Raw genomic sequence first — 17,060 nt, 5'->3', positions numbered from 1 at the left:
CTGACACATTACTGTGAAATCAAATTCAGTGTTGATGTGTTTTAATATGCCATGTTTTCTCTGTGTTTCATCCATCAAAACAATAAAACATTGATTTGTAATTCACAGTATTCAAAGAGAAAGAAAAACTGGCTGTGTGTTAAGTATGTAGTTTAGTGTTGATAAAGAAAGCATAAAGTGACATTAAAATGTAGGTCAGGTAATCAAATATAAACTCTGCATTTACTGATCCATAAATGGACATTTTTATTTTATGTTTCCATGCAAAGTGAGTTTATTAAATTAATCAAAACATAATTTCCATGTTTGTCTAATGTTCTGCGTCTTCTCCTCATTCTGTCACTGGAGTACACAGCTGCTTGGTCTAAAAGTTCAAAATAAAGAGAAAAAAAACAGAAAACTAGGTCATTTTTTGTTCGGTTGTCATTTTTCTTAGTGTAGATCAAAAGAACTTGGATGTCTCGTTGGAAAGGAAAAGATCCAATATTAGATCTAATATTAATGTCTTTTACATCTTCAAGACACTAACGAGCTGTTTTGAGACGAGTCGAGGGGAACAATCTCGTACACGCCTGACAACAAAACTGTAAAAACACATTTTCCTTGTTAGTGCTGGTTGTTTAAGGTTGTATCATGTCTGAAAAATCAAATGCAAGAACCTTAAAATGTGTGGATGTGACGCATGACAGTGACATATTTCTTTAAACTCGATGGAAAGATCAGTGTCATGTTGGTTTAATATTCCAGAATCATGGTTATTGGCTGGTAATGGTTACTGCTTTCCACCATCTTTGGTCCAGGATCCGGAGGGAGAACAGGAATCTTTATAAAGGAGCTGAAGTTTCTTTAACAGAGCGGAGACTCAAATGTCAAAATGTCCACCACATGTGAAGGTTTCACAATCATGGACAAGCGGTTTATTCACCACATTTAAAAAACAGTTTGTTACCCAACGACCAGGCTTCTCGTCTCCTTCTCAGTACCTTTCAAGCTGTTGCTGAATAAAAAAAACATCCTTGGTACATCCTTCAGATTTAATGGATTTTTTATGTGCTCAACAAAACCTCTAATGCTTTAAAAGGTCTATTTATCTCCTGGTGTTGTGGGATTTTGTAACCATTTTGGAACGTCACAGAGAGACAGTTCAAAGAGAACTGCAATCAAAGTGAAACCAGACACGAGGTTAAAATCCTGTCCCTTACTTCACCTTGCTTTTGATTTTATAACCTTTAGCAAAAGCTCCTCCTGAAACGTTAGCCACAAACAACTGGCAGCAGCTCTCGTCCACGCTGAAGATCACCGAGCATCCTCTCACATGAGCAACAATGCACTTCTCGCACCGGACTGTTTATTTTGGAGCGCTGCCACGGCTCATTGTTAAAACAACAGTATCCCACTCAGGCTTTGATGGCCTTTATTTCCTCACCAGCTGCCTGCAATAATCCTCTAAAAGGAATATAATCAATCCTCTTCAAATCCACTTTTAAGGTTGTCTGCCTGCTCGTGTCCGGACATTAATCATCGCCGTCTGCTTTATCCACCAAAATAGCCATTTAAAACCCCTAAAACATGCTGGCTAATCAGGGGACACATTGAGCTTATTTCTCATGGAGATAGTATAAATAACCTGCAACTTCACGTCACCTCTGTAATGTAGGGGTTGAGCTTTTTTTATTATGCAGGATTTGGATGAAAATTTGTGTTTATGATTGTTTATTTGGAAGCATTAAACAGAAGAAGGCTTGACCAAAAGAGTTTACTCTTTGGATTGCAGTGCAGTGTAGCCAGGAAATGCCTGAAAACACAAGTAAGCATATAACCATTACAGTGTCCCAAAACAACAATTACAACATGGCATAAATACTGGCCAGTGATGACATGACTTCAAATGGCTTTTCTGGCAGATTTTCTCTAAAATCAAGTGTCTTTTTTCAGTATTCACAAGTTCATTGAATAGCTTTGTATTGGTTTTATGTATGTTTTTTTCATTTTATGGTTTTATTGTATCGTAATTAAGGCACTCAAGAGAATACTCCTATGGCCTTCCCAGTTTAAATAATACTAATATTTATAAATGGTGACTTTACAAATAACTTTTCTTGTAAACAAAAAGAGGATAAAAAGGTCAAAGTTTAGACCGAATTACTTGTTTTTGGACCTGGTATGTTCATTCATACCTCCATATTACTATTCTAGGAATTTTCTACTTTGCATGATTTACATTTTCATGGTTCAAAAAATCCTTCTTTGTCTTATTCATTCTTTTTTTTTAGCTGATTTATCTCCTCTCCCTTTCAGACAATTTTCCTCTGACTGGCTGTCTCATGGTAACAAAGTGGGTGGGTGGGCGGAGCTTCAGTCCCTAAGCGCTCTCTCTTTGATCTGATATAAAACCAGAACTACAATTTGTGTAAATAAACGTAAATCCACTTGTGTTTTATTTCTGTTCCATCATGTTATTTTTTACTCAACTGTTTAATTGGTTAGTCCACTTTTCTTTTACTTTGCTACCTTCACACATTATCATCTTATAAGATGCTAATAACTAGTTAAATATGCCAAAATTTTGTGTTTTCATGTATTGCAAATGTATTGCAAATCTTACAATTTACATTAAATATTCTATTTGTCACGGTGTACTGTTCTCCATTTGGGACATTTTAAGGTGTCTGGATCTAAATATAACTGTAGCTTGCACCTTGTGCTTAATCCATGATCCATTCGCAGGTTTGTGTAACTCTATCGGTGCATGCCCATGTAAAGGAAGAAGGCTTCACACCAAGGACAATGGTGTGATATAAAAAGGGACAGTGCCACTGGTAAAAACCGCAGGGTAACGATCCCATTTAACAGCTTCTGCGCTGGAGTTTTGCAAAAGCTGAGACACTTTGTGTTTGGACCTGATCACAAACAAACTGTTCAGTGTTTCTGTTCCTGTAGTTGTGCAGCAAAGTGGGTGAGTATGATAATGTTCAGGATGCATTTTTTAAGTGTTATGTTGACATAATTTTTAATTCAAGAGATGATTGGTGGTTTTTTAAATCTTTGATTTAGGAGAAAATGAGCACCGATGGGGAAATGGCAATTTTTGGGGTGGCTGCCCAGTACCTGCGCAAGTCTGAGAAGGAGAGGACGGAGGCTCAGACACGGCCGTTTGACAGCAAGACGGCGTGCTTTGTGAACGATGAGAAAGAGATGTATGTCAAGGCTGAGATCCAGGAAAGGGCAGACGGCAAAGTCAGTGTGAAGACGGCGGATGACAGAGTGGGTGGACTGAAGTGTTGCTCTAATAAACTGCTTTTGATGATAACTGAACACAGCCTGGGAAAAAAAGAGCTTTCTGTATATGAGATGTCTCACAAGAACATTATTCTTTCTAATATTTTAGAATGATTTTATACAGCTGTCATAAAATCTGCAATAAAGAACCTCCTGAACTTTATTATTCTGGCTTTCAACTGAGACATTTAATCTTGCCTGAAGCCCTAAATGCTGCTTCAGTTTCCACAAAAGTAATAATTTGAATGAAAATGTGATTCCATATTATTAAAATGTGTAAAGGCAGTAATTATCCTGCAGGCATTTGGCCTCTGAAAGACCTTTTTTCCCCTTAACTTTGGGCATCATATTCCAATATTCATCTTTTTTCCAGACTTTAGCTGTCAGGGAGGACCAAGTGTTTCCCATGAACCCCCCAAAGTTTGATAAGATTGAGGACATGGTGATGATGACACACCTCCATGAGCCTGCTGTGCTGTACAACCTCAAGGAGAGATATGCAGCTTGGATGATCTACGTAAGTCAAACATAAAATATGAAGCCGCATGCAGAGTTAATTAAAACAGCGAGGCGTTAAAAATGGGAAACCAGATTTTCAGATTATTCAGAAGCTGCAGTGTGATTGTTTAGAAACAGATAACTTCACTCTGGGCTACATAAGTTAAATAAGTAAAAATGCAAACTTAAACTAGGAGTTACTGTCATTTTTTTATGAATGACTTTTGTAAAAAATCCTACAAGTTTTAATTTTATAACTAGGAATATACTTTACTTTATTAGAGTGGATCCATAATGTTAAAAACCAGCTAAAATTCAATTTGAGATGTTTCTTTATGTTAAAAAATATATTATACTTAATCTGTACTATAAAAACCTAAAGTGTGAAATTATCAGTTTTCATACAGTATGACTAATTTGGTACTTGTGCTACAATTGAGAATGAGAAATAAGTTTCACAATCTATTTCTGAATAGATGCACCTCACACACAGATACCTGTGAACTGGCATTCAGTAACATAGTAAGAAAATGCTAGAATTATATATACATGCAGCACAAACTTGCTAGACCTTTTAAAAACTCAGACACATTCTCCACATTCTCCCATTCATTCACTCATTAGGAGGCCTAGTTGATAGCTAACGGCTTCCTGTGTCGGCATACCTGTCAATCAAAGCAGTTGCAGGCCTAACTTTAAGCTTTATCAACATCTAAATGGATGAGATATGAAAACAAATAAAACACAAAAAGAATAAAAAGATAAAAAATCTTTTAAAGCGGGAAACATATTTTAAACATACTTTAAATCTTGTGAAGTTTGGCATGTTGACATGACAGTCTGTGGGGACTTGAGTCTGCCTCGTGTGGAGATTAGAGGAACTGCAGTTTTGGGCACTTCTGTATTTGCTCAATTTTCAGCCGCAGAAGAAAGGAAAGAAAAATCCAAAACCAAATTAATGAAATAGTCTGTTTTTATGAAGCAGACTAATGTTCCACATATGGTCAATATAACTTTTGCTCTGATGCAGATTTGAAGGCTAAATTACTTATGCAGCTGCAATGAGCCACCTGATGTTGTAATCAAAAACCTGAAAGCCTGTTCCCGTGTTTCCCACGCAGACCTACTCTGGACTCTTCTGTGTGACTGTGAACCCTTACAAATGGCTGCCAGTCTACAACCCAGAGGTGGTCCAGGCCTACAGGGGAAAGAAGAGGATGGAAGTCCCCCCTCACATCTTCGCCTTGTCTGACAACGCCTATCAGTTCATGCTCACAGGTGCCAAAGCAGAAACGTCTCTGCAAAAGGAATGTTTCTTATATTTTTCTTACATTTCTTACATGTAGTTCTAACTTCCATTTCTTCTGCCCTCAGACCGTGAAAATCAGTCTATACTAATCACGTAAGTTTAACAGAGACTGTTTCTATTCACGAGGACTTCACATCAAAGAATGACTCCTAGGTGAAATGGCTTTTTCGTTTTTTTTGTTCCTCAGTGGAGAATCCGGTGCAGGAAAGACTGTTAACACCAAGCGTGTCATTCAGTACTTTGCAACAATTGCAGTGTCTTCAGACAAGAAAAAGGAGGCAAATAACAAAATGAAGGTAAGCTCATCAGCGGTCAGTCAGTCAGTGTTTCGGAGTGCAGCGGGCATCAGATTTACGGTCTGCTCTTCATCAGGGGACTCTGGAGGATCAGATCATCCAGGCCAACCCTCTGCTGGAAGCTTTTGGGAATGCTAAGACTGTGAGGAATGACAACTCATCTCGCTTTGTGAGTGAGCCTCAGGGACTTTACACTTTGATTTCATTTCCCAGATGGTTGTGAGAAATGAGATGCCCCTTTTTTGTGTTGAACAGGGTAAATTCATCCGAATCCACTTTGGTGCGACTGGTAAACTGGCATCTGCAGATATTGAGACGTGTAGGTTTATACTCACTAAGTTTGGATAAAGAATGAGGTAAATTATCTTTCCACAAAGAGTAAAATGTTTTTTCTTTCTGAAAGATCTGCTGGAGAAGTCGAGGGTGACATTTCAGCTGCGGGCTGAGAGAAGCTACCACATCTTTTATCAGCTTACTTGCAACAAGAAGCCTCAACTGATAGGTGAGCTGATGAATTGTTTTTGAACTTATTTGATGATCTCAATGCTCATTTGCATAAACCTCATTTCTTTCCCTTCAGATCTACTCCTCATCACCACCAACCCCTACGACTTTGCCTTCATCAGTCAGGGAGAAATCAGTGTGAAAAGCATCAATGACGCCGAAGAGCTAATGGCTACAGATGTGAGTGGACTCAGAGCTCGCTGAGCTGAGTTACAGTTGATACAAATCTGACTTGGCCTCTTTTTTTAAAAAACACAGGAAGCTTTTGATGTTCTGGGCTTCTCCTCTGAAGAGAAAGCATCCATCTATAAGCTCACCGGTGCTGTGATGCATTATGGGAACATGAAGTTCAAGCAGAAACAGCGGGAGGAGCAGGCTGAGCCAGAGGGCACTGAAGGTGAGGGCGATACAAACAAATAAACAAAAGAAAGAGCTATGAATGAGGTCACATATCTATATTCTTCTGTTTTCACTGCAGTGGCTGATAAAGCAGCGTATCTGATGGGCTTGAACTCGGCAGATCTGCTGAAAAGCCTCTGCTATCCCAGAGTGAAGGTTGGAAATGAGTACGTCACCAAAGGGCAAAATGTTCAGCAGGTAAGGTCAGAATCTAAAAGCGTTTCATCCTGATAACAGCTCAGTCACACCAGAGTAAAAACAAGATGGAAACCTCTTTGCAACTATGTAAAAAATCAGCGGTTGCTACGGTGATTGATTTCCTTTTTTCTGAATTTGCCAAACAATTGTTTTGCCAACATCCTCAGTGTCTTGGCATCCAGAGGTTGCAATTGCACAAGTTGCCTGTAGGGAAGCAACCTGTGTCCAAACAACAGCAATCTAACTCAGACTGACTGAATGACATTTAACAGATTGGCGAATGTTTAGAAATGCTGTCTGAATTGTAAACGCAGTCAGATTGGCAGCACTTTGTGATCAATATGTGCTGATGAGCAGTTCATGGCCCCCCTCCATTGTTTTCCCTGGAGTGACTGTAGCATAAGGAGCCTACACACTCTGAGATTCTGAAGTGTGACGCTGAACCAACTAACTTGGGTAGGACATCAAACATGATGCATGCAGTCTGTACAACAATAATACAGAAATGAGGCCAAGATGCGAGGCTATCTATCAATCTCGTTATGCTGCATCCTCAGCTTAGTCTTTAAAATGACACTCAAGGTCACATCATACAAAGAACTACATAGATGTCTTTTGTGCAGCACTGGATAAAGATAATTCACCATCTTTCCAGGTGTACAACTCTATTGGCGCCCTTGCAAAATCAGTCTATGAGAAGATGTTTTTTTGGATGGTCGCAAAAATCAACCAGCAGCTGGATACGAAGCAATCCAGACAACATTTCATTGGAGTTCTCGATATCGCCGGCTTCGAGATCTTTGATGTGGGTGTTTAAAATATATCTGTACATTCCTCAGAACCTCACAGAAATGTGTGTATTTACTTGAATAAAATCTTTTATGTGTTTAGCACAACAGCATGGAGCAGCTCTGCATTAACTTTACCAACGAGAAGCTGCAACAGTTTTTCAACCATCACATGTTTGTGCTGGAACAAGAAGAATACAAAAAAGAAGGGATTGACTGGGAGTTCATTGACTTTGGTATGGACCTGGCAGCCTGCATTGAGCTGATTGAAAAGGTATTATATACAGTATGATTTTAAATATAAGAAACATCAAACTTAATGCTTTAAAGGCGAGGATGTTATTAACAAGAATTTTTGGTTTCCAAGCCGATGGGCATCTTCTCCATCCTTGAGGAAGAGTGCATGTTCCCAAAATCGACAGACACATCTTTCAAGAACAAACTCTATGACCAACATCTTGGCAAGAACAACTGCTTCTTGAAGCCCAAACCAGTCAAAGGGAAGCCTGAAGCCCACTTCACGTTGGTGCACTACGCCGGCACCGTGGACTACAACATCACCGGGTGGCTCGAGAAGAACAAAGACCCGCTCAATGAGTCGGTGGTGCAACTTTACCAGAAGTCATCAGTCAAATTACTGGCCATGCTGTACGCCCACTACTCTGGATCAGATGGTAAGTATGCCTTTTTTTTCTTCATGTTTTCCACTAGCATGTTTATTAACATGATATGGTCGTGTTACGTTTTAAACTGTGTCATTGATGCAGAGACAACTGCAGGAGGAGCCAAAAAGGGATCCAAGAAGAAGGGGGCATCTTTCCAGACAGTGTCGGCTTTGTTTAGGGTAACATAGAAATTTACCAGTGGTTTCTAGGGTGTGCATCAATTAGAAATCATCCTGGAAATCAGTTTAAATAAGTAAAGATTGCATCTTTTTAATAGTATATTAAAAAAATAAATGGTAACACCAAAACCTGTTGTTTTCTTCACAAATTCTTTGGGGGGATTAAGCTTGTGGTGTAGTTTCCTTCGTCTATATTTTAAATGCTAGCCCCAGATTTGCTCAAGGTTAACAAATTAAACCTTGCAGTGCATCCTGGAAACCTTTTTTTATGGGTAATCTTGAATATTGCTAAGCAACTGCTAGTCATGAACATAACAAAAAAGTATTCCTGAGTTTAAAAAGAAGTCAAAACTATTAGAACAAAACTTCTACATGTGTTGCTTTTCCTCCAGGAGAATCTTGGGAAGCTTATGACCAATCTGAGAACCACTCACCCTCACTTTGTGCGCTGCTTGATACCAAACGAGACCAAAACACCAGGTAGTTTTTAATAATCCACTTATTTTGACATTTATATAACCACAGTAATGCAACTAAAATAATTACTGCCTTCAATAATAGGCGTCATGGAGAACGGCCTCGTTATCCACCAGTTACGATGCAACGGCGTGCTGGAAGGCATCCGGATCTGCAGGAAAGGCTTTCCCAGCAGAATCCTCTATGGTGACTTCAAACAGAGGTAAACACTCAAAGCTTTTGAATATTTCATAACTTTTGGTTTTATACTCAGATTTATCATTTCTCCGACAGGTACAGGATTCTTAATGCGAGCGCAGTTCCAGAGGGACAATTCATAGATAACAAAAAAGCTGCAGAGAAGCTCCTTGGCTCAATCGACGTGGATCACACACAGTACAAGTTTGGACACACTAAGGTTTATAGTTGTTAACATATAACAAGGGTTAAATGGTAAAGAAGAGCAATGAGAAGTGAGAGTGGTAATGACCTTTCATTTCAGGTGTTTTTTAAAGCCGGCCTGCTCGGCGCCTTAGAGGAGATGAGAGATGAGCGACTGGCGCAGGTTGTGATGTCCACTCAGGCTCTGTGTCGCGGATACCTCGTCCGACTAGAGTATCAGAAGATGATGGCCAGAAAGTAAAGATGCATACTGCATTCATGTGTGGTGGACTAAAAACAGAGAAAGAGGAAATCATAGAAAAACTCTTATAGGCTGTGCCAACAGGCCCTGCTTGCTTTTATAGATCCATCACCACTAAACCTGCATCTTAAATGAAATGAAATTTCTACTTTGACAGGGACGCAATCTACACCATCCAGTATAACTTCCGTTCCTTCATGAATGTAAAACACTGGCCATGGATGAAGCTGTACTTTAAGCTGAAACCTCTTCTGAAGAGTGCTGAGGCTGAGAAGGAAATGGCCCAAATGAAGGTGGACTTTGGAAAACTCAAGGAAGATCTGTCCAAATCAGAAACCCGTCGGAGGGAGCTGGAAGAGAAAATGGTCTCCATCGTACAAGAGAAGAACGATCTCTTGCTTCAAGTCCAGGCCGTAAGTTAAGAACCACTTATTGTCCACGTAGGTGCTGTGACTTTTGAGAAATAATGTTAGCCCACAATCTTGATATCAGGAGGCTGACAACCTACTGGATGCAGAGGAGAGGTGCGAAGGACTCATCAAAAGCAAGATCCAACTGGAAGCCAAACTGAAGGAGGTGACCGAGAGACTTGAAGATGAGGAGGAGATCAACGCTGAGCTGACCGCCAAGAAGAGGAAGCTCGAAGACGAGTGCTCTGAACTGAAGAAGGACATCGACGACTTGGAGTTGACCTTAGCTAAAGTGGAGAAGGAAAAACATGCAGTAGAAAACAAGGTGAGTCTCCAATCAACTGCTGTATCATCTCAGTAGAGGAGAATTGTTATATCTTCCTTCTTAATCATCGCTGTAGGTAAAAAACCTAGTAGAAGAAATCATGAGCCAAGATGAAAACATCACCAAACTGTCCAAAGAGACGAAAGCCCTGCAGGAGGCTCATCAGCAAACACTGGACGACCTGCAGTCAGAGGAAGACAAAGTAAACGTGCTTACCAAAGCCAAGACCAAACTGGAGCAGCAGGTCGATGATGTGAGTTACCCTGCATGCAGAAGTACTGAAGTGTACAGCTGTTGTTAAGATGTGTAAGATGGCTTTATCTTTAGCTGGAAGGTTCACTGGAGCAAGAGAAGAAGGTCCGTATGGATCTGGAAAGAGCCAAGAGGAAGCTGGAGGCTGACCTGAAACTTGCTCAGGAGTCAATCATGGATCTGGAGAACGACAAGCAACAGCTGGAAGAAAAGCTGAAAAAGTAAGGGCTGAATGTTTTGGTGGTGAAAAGAGTGCTTAAAAATGTTATTTTCTTTATACATATAGGAAACTGAGTTTGTAAGATACAGTTAACAGTTTATGAGCAAATAAAGTGTTGAAGCCAGGAAAGGTGTTAGCCGTGAATGGAGTGGCTCCGAGTCACAAACCCACAAAGAATTATCGCTAGAATCTGTAGTTTCCCTCTGTGCAGTTTTATCATCTCCCAGCTCACTGTTTTGTCTTCTGTTTGACATTCATGCTCCCAAACATAAGAGAACAGAAGGACCAGAGCTGGTGGAGATGATAAAGTTTGTACACAGGCAGCTTTATGCAAACACATTCTTCAAACCAGCTCTTTAATCTCACTGCTTACAGCTTGTTGCACTATTTAATGTGTGTTATATATTCATTTATATGGCACTGGGCACTGGTTACTTTATTAGGTTGCTTGCTAGTACTGGGTTGGACCACTTTTTATCCTTGAACGTGGTCAACTTGAAACAATGACAGCTCCCTCAGAGTAACATATTTCATACTTACTATACTTTATACTTTATTGATCCCCTTGGGGAAATTCCTCTCTGCATTTAACCCATTCACTCAGTGACACAGGCTTCCCTTCAACCCTTCAGGCTTCAAAAATGAGCAAACAATTTTTGCTTCTTTTTACAGGAAAGACTTTGAGTTGTCACAACTGCAGTCAAGGATAGAAGACGAACAAGCACTTGGTGGCCAGCTGCAGAAGAAACTCAAAGAGCTCCATGTGAGAATTGTTTTGAATTATCTGAGCTGTGACGTCACTAATATGAAGCTGATTGTGTGCTTTTCCTTGTAGCGGTTTTCAACAATAGCACTCAACTGATTTCCAGTGATGTCCAAAACATTATGGCCAATAACATTTCCTTAGACTGGAGCGCCTATAGCCTGTACACAAAAGATGGACACTGGCTGTAGCATCACTGGACATTGCATCCTGATAGTGACACTAACTGGGACCATAGTTTACAAAATTAACGTCTTGTGTTCGATTATACCTAAAACTAGTGATTGAAACTTAAAATAATCAGGAAAGTGTTTACTGAGGTCATAGATTGTAAATAAAATAGGCAGGAAGGCAGAAGATGAAAATAAGTCAGGTTTAAACCTCTGCAAGCGAATAAATAAAGAAGGCTCCACAAGACTGACGTCAGTGGCTACAGGAGGGGCCATATCCCAAAACTTCTGACAAAGACATGACTTCAGTTTCTTCTGTGTAATGTTTGATTATCAAAACTGGCAAAATGTGAGTTGGTTTTAACAAAAGCAACAAGAAGTACTGGCTTCACATGAGCTTTGGGAAAAGAACCAAGCTGGCGAAAAAGGAGGTAGAAGTTGCTCTGACCCACTTTTCTGAACTTTTGGTCTTAAGAAAAGTGGGTCAGGTATTTTTCCCACAACCAAACTCTAGGCCACGTGAACTGGCTGTCTCATGCGTCCCAGGTTAATAAATACCACACATGCACTTAAGTCTTGCAATTTAAATGGTGCAACCATTTTTAAATAACAAATAAAATTCCTGAATCACATTTGCAACGCAGGCCCGAATTGAGGAGCTGGAGGAGGAAATCGAGGCCGAGCGTTCGGCTCGAGCCAAAGTGGAGAAGCAGAGGTCTGATCTGTCCAGGGAACTCGAGGAGATCAGCGAGAGGCTGGAGGAGGCCGGAGGAGCCTCCGCCGCTCAGGTGGAGATGAACAAGAAGCGGGAAGCTGAGTTCCTCAAACTTCGCAGAGAGCTGGAGGAATGCATGCTGCAGCACGATGCTACCTCTGCTGCTCTGCGCAAGAAACACGCAGACAGTGTGGCCGAAATGGGAGAACAGCTGGATAACATGCAGAGAGTCCGGCAGAAGCTGGAGAAGGAGAAGAGTGAGTTAAGGCTGGAGTTGGATGACACGTCAAGCAATATGGAATCAGTGGCCAAAGCAAAGGTTGGCCATTAAACTTGTTTTAATTTTACGCTCACTTCAATGTAAAAACATTACAAGGGTTTGTGTTTTTGCCTTCTTAAATTTGAAGATCAATTTAGAGAAAATGTGCCGATCACTTGAAGATCAACTGAACGAGGTGAAAACCAAAGAGGAGGAGCATCTGAGGCTCATTAACGACTTTTCGAGCCAGAAAGCTCGGCTTCAGACAGAAAACGGTAAGGAGTAAAGTAAACAAGCTGGAAGTCAAATAAAGTCACAGATGCACCTGCTTTAATTCTCTTAACTTCTCCCATCCAGCTGAGATGTCTCGGCAGCTGGAGGAAAAGGAATCCCTGATGTCACAGTTAACCCGCGGTAAGCAAGCCTTTATTCAGCAGATCGAGGAGCTGAAACGGCTTCACGAGGAGAAGGTGAAGGTAAGCTGTGACGAAACACACAAGCTTGAATGTTTGGCAGTTTAACGTGCTTATGGTGGCGCTTTCATTCTGCCCAGGCTAAAAACGCCTTAGCTCACAGTTTGCAGTCATCACATCATGACTGCGAGCTGCTAAGAGAGCAGTACGAGGAGGAACAGGAGGCCAAAGCCGAGCTGCACCGCTGTCTGTCCAAGGCGAACAGCGAGGTGGCTCAATGGAGAACCAAATACGAGACAGACGCCATCCAACGAACCGAAGAGCTCGAGGAGGCAAAGTAAGAACAATCTTCATTTCACTTCAAAACCTGGAGAGTCTTTGAATGTTGTGCTAATGATGACCCGACGTTCTTCTACAGGAAGAAGTTAGCCCTCCGTCTGCAGGATGCAGAAGAAGCTGTGGAGGCTGTTAACTCCAAGTGCTCCTCTCTCGAGAAGACAAAGCAGCGGCTGCAGGGAGAGGTGGAGGACCTAATGATGGATGTGGAGAGGTCTAATGCTGCTGCTGCCGCTTTGGACAAGAAGCAGAGAAACTTTGACAAGGTTTGGTTTTCATGAGATGTCCTAAAATTGCATGCTGATGTGACTGATGCATTCGTTAAGAGGTTCAGTAGGAAGAATATCCCGCAGGAGGAAGGTGGAGTGGAACAGGTGAGAATTACTTTAACAATGCTAACACTCTCAAACCTCTTTTTACGCAGATATTTACGAGACAAAACTCGCAGGATAATTAAAGTACTGACTTCAGTTCAGGTCACAACTATATTTGTCAGCAATCTGCTAACACTGCTCAGTTGTGTAGCAGCATTATAGAGCATATCTGGTGTCAAAGACCCAAAGGAGGGATAAAGATTGTATTATACCTGATGTCTTGTTGAGTGTCCATATGCAAGCAGCATCATGTTTTGACAATAAAGTGATATATTTATCTGAAACCATTTACTGATATATGAGCCTTTTATTGTAAAGGTTGTTGCTGAGTGGAAGCAGAAATACGAGGAGGGTCAAGCAGAGCTGGAGTCAGCTCTAAAAGATGCTCGCTCTTTGGGCACGGAGAACTTCAAGATGAAGAATGCCTTTGAGGAATGCCTGGAACAAGTGGAGACACTCAAACGGGAAAATAAAAATCTGCAACGTATGTCAAGGTCCCTCTTTTTATAAAAATCTCTAATAATGCAGCAAAATGTCGATCATTATCATGATTTCCTTCTCACTGCAGAGGAAATCATGGATCTCACGGAGCAGCTGGGAGAGATGGGGAAAACCATCCACGAGCTCGAGAAATCAAAGAAACAGGCTGAGCAGGAGAAGTTAGAGGCTCAGACGGCTCTGGAGGAGGCAGAAGTAAGTAGAAGAACAATATGACATCATATGTATTTAAACAAACTCTACTGTCTCTGGGTATTATTACTGCATGTCCTTGTTCAGGGCTCACTGGAGCACGAGGAATCCAAGATCCTTCGAGTCCAGCTGGAGCTAAACCAGGTGAAGTCTGAGGTGGACAAGAAGCTAGCTGAGAGGGACGAGGAGATCGAACAGCTGAAGAAGAACAGCCAAAGAATCATCGACACAATGCAAAGCAATCTGGATGCCGAGGTCCGGAGCAGGAACGATGCCCTCAGAGTGAAGAAGAAGATGGAGGGAGACCTGAACGAGATGGAGGTCCAGCTGAGCCACGCTAACAGGCAGGCAGCCGAGGCCCAGAAACAGCTGAGGAACATTCAAGTTCAGCTCAAGGTGGGCTGTGTGTACACAGCGAGAAGAGTTTGTTATTACCTCACAGTGAAAACATGCTTCCATTTATAACATTTCTGTTTAGGAGGTCCAGATTCAACTCGATGACGCCCTGAGAAACACCGATGACATGAAAGAGCAGGTGGCCATGTCGGAGCGCAGGAGCAACCTCGTGCAGGCTGAGATGGAGGAGATCCGAGCGGCTCTGGAGCAGACCGAGAGGAGCCGCAAGCTAGCGGAGCAGGAGCTGCTGGATGCCAGCGAGAGAGTGCAGCTGCTACACTCACAGGTTCAGATCCACCAATTTTACATGTGCACATTTTTTTTATTAGCAATAGACGGCAAGACCACAACAGACAGTTATTGACCATGAGTTGGTGGTAGGGTTGGGAAATATGTTGGGGGTCAGGCCAGGAACTGGAGTCCTGCAGGCTAAATGAAGATTAAATGATATTAAATGATCAGGCTGCTCTCCCTGAGGTGAGATCAGTGAAACCTGCAACCTGCAGATAATTTATCTAGCTAATCAATAGCTTGTCAGGTCATAAATTTGGTGACGAAAATCTGTGTCAGTGTCTGTCAGTAATGGGTACAAACCCCAAAAGTATTCTAGAAGTACTTTGTTTGTTCTTACTTATAAGTTTTCAGTAGATTTAGTTGAACTAATAAAAATATATTTGGCAACTTTTTCAAACCAGATTTTTAATTTTCTCAGAAGTTTCCCAGATTGCAGCAGTCGTAGCTCTACAGGTGGTAAATTCATCCAGTTAGCATCCACTTTGTCTCTGAAACGACATCTGTTTTAAATGGTTTTAATGTCCTGTGAAGGTATCACGACTCATTTGGAAACCATTGTCATTATTTGTCCCTCTTATTTTAATTCAAATCCTCACCTGCAGAACACCAGCCTGCTCAACAGTCGGAAGAAGCTGGAGGCGGATCTGTCTCAGATTCAGAGTGAGATGGATGATAGTGTCCAAGCAGCCAGGAACGCTGAGGAGAAAGCCAAGAAAGCCATCACTGATGTAAGTCGATTTTTCTCAGTGTAAGCCTAAAAGATGCAGCAGCATGCTAGCCGTTTTATTCCTTTTTTCAGGTGGCCATGATGGCGGAGGAGTTGAAGAAAGAGCAGGACACCAGCGCTCATCTAGAGAGGATGAAGAAGAACCTGGAGGCGACTGTCAAAGACCTGCAGCAGCGCCTCGATGAGGCCGAGAACCTGGCCATGAAAGGCGGAAAGAAGCAACTCCAAAAGCTGGAAGCCAGGGTAATCTGACCAAATAAAGTCTTTTATCGGCTTTAGGAACAGGAGGGTGCTGCTCAAAAACACACGAGACTGATGACCAAACATTTTCGCCCTTCCAGGTGCGAGAACTCGAGAACGAGCTCGAAGCGGAACAAAGACACGGCTCAGAGTCTGTGAAAGGTGTGCGCAAACTTGAGCGCAGGATTAAGGAGCTCACCTATCAGGTAGAAAAACCCCGTTCACTTTCACAGTGCAAGGTTTTTACAAATGTTACAAAAAAATGGAGACCGTTTCTTTTCTAGTCCGAGGAGGACAAGAAGAGCACGATGAGGCTGCAGGAGCTGGTAGACAAACTCCAGCTGAAGGTGAAAGCGTACAAGAGGCAGGCTGAAGAAGCTGTGAGTGTTGTTTCTGTCAAACATGTTGTTGTTAGATGTTTGGAGAATTTGGAGAATTTCATTTAGTTATTTTTTTTGGTTGTTAACAGGAAGAGCAAGCCAACACTTACCTGACTAAGTTGAGGAAGGTGCAGCATGAGCTGGAGGAGGCCGAAGAGCGAGCCGACATCGCAGAGTCTCAGATCAACAAGATGAAAGTGAAGAGTCGAGACACGAGCAAGGTGAGCGAATCAGCCAAAGCTAATGTACCTTAAACACACTGTAATAAGCGCTAATGACTTCTTGTTCTTCTCATTTTCAGGCAAAAGATAGCGGAGAGTAGCGTCGGTTAATATCGAACGCTGAGACTTTGAAAGTCATTTGAGCTCATTTACAACATATTCTTAATCAAATGTGTGTTTTTTCCATTTAAAGCCACTGTGGGTATAATTTATGTATGAAGAAAAGAAGACTTAATTGGCAGATGAAGACCTAAAGTTGGTGGAGAACAAATTCAGAGATAAAAAGAGGGAGTGGTGCTCAGTTACAGAGCAGTACCGCCATGATAACGTTGGTCTGGATGTTGCAAAACGAGCAGCATCATCCTGGCAGCAACTGATATTTTAGTAACTGACAAATAAAAATTCTGTCTTTGGCTTCCTCCCACAGTCCAAACACACACGTCATACACACAGTGACTTTAAACTTTAAGCGAGGCAGTTATCTTCTGTATTTGCTTGCATGTGTTTGTGTTGTGTTAGTGAATGTTTGTTGCCTCAATTGTAATAAAATCCTTCATCTTAAAAAAAAGTCCATTAATACAAATGGTGTATTACCGTTATTAATATTTATTGATGCATATGGAATAAAAACTGAGACCTTGTGATTGAAATGAGTCGGAGC

General features: G+C 41.4%; 1 pseudogene; it reads left to right on the top strand.

The window, feature by feature from the left end:
- The first annotated feature begins 2,836 nt into the window (after positions 1-2,836).
- LOC116314284 lies at positions 2,837-16,943 on the top strand (annotated as a pseudogene).
- The last annotated feature ends 117 nt before the right edge of the window (positions 16,944-17,060 follow it).

Source organism: Oreochromis aureus, linkage group 4, assembly GCF_013358895.1.
Source record: "Oreochromis aureus strain Israel breed Guangdong linkage group 4, ZZ_aureus, whole genome shotgun sequence".
Taxonomy (NCBI): Eukaryota; Metazoa; Chordata; class Actinopteri; order Cichliformes; family Cichlidae; genus Oreochromis; species Oreochromis aureus.
The sequence above is the reverse complement of the archived record's forward strand: the minus strand, read 5'-3'. Positions and strand labels throughout refer to the sequence as shown.